Source organism: Arachis ipaensis, chromosome B03, assembly GCF_000816755.2.
Source record: "Arachis ipaensis cultivar K30076 chromosome B03, Araip1.1, whole genome shotgun sequence".
NCBI lineage: Eukaryota > Viridiplantae > Streptophyta > Magnoliopsida > Fabales > Fabaceae > Arachis > Arachis ipaensis.
In genome coordinates this window covers 26,010,986-26,014,963 of record NC_029787.2, presented here as the reverse complement: position 1 = coordinate 26,014,963, position 3,978 = coordinate 26,010,986, and the positions used below count along the sequence as shown (strand labels likewise).

At 41.2% G+C, this 3,978-nt stretch overlaps 1 long non-coding RNA gene across 1 annotated transcript in view; it reads left to right on the top strand.

The window, feature by feature from the left end:
* Nucleotides 1-3,777, top strand: part of LOC110270052 — a 4,021-nt gene extending 244 nt beyond the window's left edge. The window contains exons 2-3 of the long non-coding RNA XR_002359051.1: nt 1,879-1,880; nt 3,756-3,777. This is a non-coding gene — a long non-coding RNA (uncharacterized LOC110270052). The remainder of the gene's footprint in view (nt 1-1,878; nt 1,881-3,755) is intronic.

The window sequence follows — 3,978 nt, the reverse complement described above, 5'->3', positions numbered from 1 at the left end:
AGTTTACATGAGTAAGTAATTGATGCATAAATCCACTTCTGGGGCCCACTTGGTGTGTGCTTGGGCCGAGCCTTAAATTTCCACGTGCAGAGGCCATTTTTGGAGTTGAACGCCAGGTTTTGATCCATTTCTGGCGTTCAACTCTGGTTTTGGATCCTTTTCTGGCGCTGGACGCCAGATTTGGGCAGAGAGCTGGCGTTGAACACCAGTTTACGTCGTCTATTCTTAGCCAAAGTATGGACTAGTATATATTGCTGGAAAGCCCTGGATGTCTACTTTCCAACGCAATTGGAAGCGCGCCATTTCGAGTTCTGTAGCTCCAGAAAATCCACTTTAAGTGTAGGTCTTGGTTTTAAGAGCTTTTGGCTTTTTCTGCTTGCTTTTTCTTTTTCTTTCCTTTTTTTTTCCGCCTATGTTTTCAGAAATTTTTTTTTCTGCAAGCTTTGTTCTTTGCTGCTTTTTCTTGCTTCAAGAATCATTTTTATGATTTTTCAGATTATCAAATAACATGTCTCCTAGTCATCATTCTTTCAAGAGCCAACATATTTAACATTCTTAAACAACAACTTCAAAAGACATATGCACTGTTCAATCATACATTCAGAAAACAAGAAGCATTGTCACCACATCAATATAATTAAACTAAGTTCAAGGATAAATTCGAAACTCATGTACTTCTTGTTCTTTTAAATTAAAACAGTTTTTATTTTAAGAGAGGTGATGGATTCATAGGATATTCATATCTTTAAGACATAGTTACTAACTACTAATGATCATGTAATGAAGACACAAACATAGATAAGCACCATAACATAGAAAAAAATAGAAGAAATAAGAGCAAGGAATGAATCCACCTTAGTGATGATGGCATTTCAATGATGTTTTTGAGCTCTTCTATGTCTCTTCCTTGCCTTTGTTGCTCCTCCTTCATTGCTTTTTAGATCTTCTCTGATTTCATGAAGGATGAAGGAGTGCTCTTGATGTTCCACCCTTAGTTGCTTCCAATAATTGTGTGGAAGAAAATGTATCCCCCCCTGAGGTATCTCAGAGATCTCTTGATTTGCAGTCAAATGTTCTACCACTGAGCTATAGACCCTTGATGGAAGCTTTTGTCTTCCCTTTCCTCTTTCTAGAGGCTTCTCTGGCCTTAGGTGCCATCACTGGTTATGGAAAAAACAAAAAAGCTATGCTTTTACCACACCAAACTTAGAATGTTGCTCACCCTCGAGCAAAAGAAGAACGAATAGAAGAATAAGAAGATATGGAAGAGATGGAGGGATCTGTGTATGGATGTGAGTGGTGAATGGAGAACAGAAGGGATGGTCATGAATGGAGAGAGAGAGGGTGAGGTGGGTGAGGGATTCACAGATCCTGAGATGATCCTGTGGTGTCCACAGATCTTGAGGTGATCCTGTGGTGTCCACAGATCCTGAGGTGTCAAGGCATTTACATCCCTACACCAATTTAGGCATGCAAAATGCCCTTGCACATAACTCTGGGCGTTCAGCGCCAGGTTGGTGGCCATTTTGGGCGTTCAGCGCCCATTTGTGTGCCATTTCTGGCGTTGAACGCCAGAACCATGCCTGTTCTGGCGTTCAGCGCCCAGAAGCTGCCCATTTTGGGCGTTCAGCGCCAGCACCATGCTCTGTTCTGGCGCTGAACGCCAGACAGATGCTCCTCCAGGGTGTGATTTTTCTTCTGCTGTTTTTGATTCCGTTTTCAATTTTTATATTTATTTTGTGACTCCACATGATCATGAACCTACAAAGACATATAACTAAGAAAAATATAGTTAGATAAATAAAAATTGGGTTGCCTCCCAACAAGCGCTTCTTTAATGTCAATAGCTTGATAGTGGGCTCTCATTGAGCCTCACAGATGTGCAGAGCTTTGTTGAGACTCTCCAACACCAAACTTAGAGTTTGGATATGGGATTTCAACATCAAACTTAGAGTTTGGTTGTGGCCTCCCAACACCAAACTTAGAGTTTGACTGTGGGGGCTCTGGTTGACTCTGCTTTGAGAGAAGCTTTTTCTGCTTCCTCTCCATGGTTGCAGAGGGAGATCCTTGAGTTTTAAACACAAGGGAGTCCTCATTCCATTGAAGGACTATTTCACCTCTGTCAATATCAATCACAGCTCTTGCTGTGGCCAGGAAAGGTCTTCCTAGGACGATGGATTCATCCTCTTCCTTTCCAGTATCCAGGACTATGAAATCAGCAGGGATGTAAAGGCCTTCAACCTTTACTAACACGTCCTCTACTTGTCCATAAGCCTGTTTTCTTGAATCGTCTGCCATCTCTAATGAGATTTTAGCAGCTTGCACCCCATAGATTCCCAGTTTCTCTATTACAGAGAGGGGCATGAGGTTTATTCCTGAACCAAGGTCACACAGAGCCTTAAAGATCATGGTGCCTATGGTACAGGGTATTATGAACTTTCTAGGATCCTGTCTCTTCTGAGGCAATGTCAGTTGATCTAGATCACTTAGTTCATTGATGAACAAGGGAGGCTCAACTTCCCAAGTATCAATGCCAAATAATTTGGCATTCAGCTTCATGATTGCACCAAAAAACTTGGCAGTTTGCTCTTCAGTAACATCCTCATTCTCTTCAGAAGAGGAATACTCATCAGAGCTCATGAAGGGTATAAGGAGGTTCAATGGAATCTCTATGGTCCCTAGATGAGCCTCAGAGTCCTTTGGTTCCTCAGAGGGAAGCTCCTTATTGACCACTGGACGTCCCAGGAGGTCTTCCTCCTTGGGATTCACGTCCTCTCCTGGTTAGGAGATCTAAGAGATATTCATTCTAGCTTGTTGCATGTAGAACGGAAGTGTTTGTCAGGCACGTGTTCATAGAGGAGAATGGTGATGAGCGTCACACATAATCATCACCTTCATCACGTTCTTGGGTGCGAATGAATATCTTAGAAGCGAAATAAGAAGAATTGAATAGAAAACAGTAGTACTTTGCATTAATCTTTGAGGAACAGCAGAGCTCCACACCTTAATCTATGGAGTGTAGAAACTCTACCGTTAAAAATACATAAGTGAAGGTCCAGGCATGGCCGAGATGGCCAGCCCCCTAAAACGTGATCAAAGGATCATAAGGTAATCCAAAGATGTCAAATACAATAGTAAGAGGTCCTATTTATAATAAACTAGCTACTAGGGTTTACATGAGTAAGTAATTGATGCATAAATCCACTTCTAGGGCCCACTTGGTGTGTGCTTGGGCCGAGCCTTAAATTTCCACGTACATAGGCCATTTTTGGAGTTGAACGCCAGGTTTTGATCCATTTTTGGCGTTCAACTCTGGTTTTGGATCCTTTTCTGGCGCTGGACGCCAGATTTGGGCAGAGAGCTGGCGTTGAATGCCAGTTTATGTCATCTATTCTTAGCCAAAGTATGGACTATTATATATTTCTGGAAAGCCCTGGATGTCTACTTTCCAACGCAATTGGAAGCGCGCCATTTCGAGTTCTGTAGCTCCAGAAAATCCACTTTGAGTGCAGGGAGGTCAGAATCCAACAGCATCAGCAGTCCTTCTTCAACCTCTGAATCTGATTTTTGCTCAAGTCCCTCAATTTCAGTAAGAAAATACCTGAAATCACAGAAAAATACACAAACTCATAGTAAAGTCCAGAAATGTGAATTTAACATAAAATCTATTAAAAACATCCCTAAAAGTAACTAGATTCTACTAAAAATATACTAAAAACAATGCCAAAAAGCGTATAAATTATCCGCTCATCAAGTTTCTTATTAAATATCTTCCTATAACAACTTTGAAACTCTATGGTGAGACCGTGTGGTTAGGTTCTCACCCCCTACAGCTTTACCTTTTCAGGAACCGGATGAAGAAGCATTAAGAAGAGATATACTGCGTTTGGTTTATAAGATGTGTTAATTAGATTATTTTCTTCCCTCGTCTTTGTTATTACGAGTTTGTAAGAGGGATAGGAATTGTATGTTTTATAT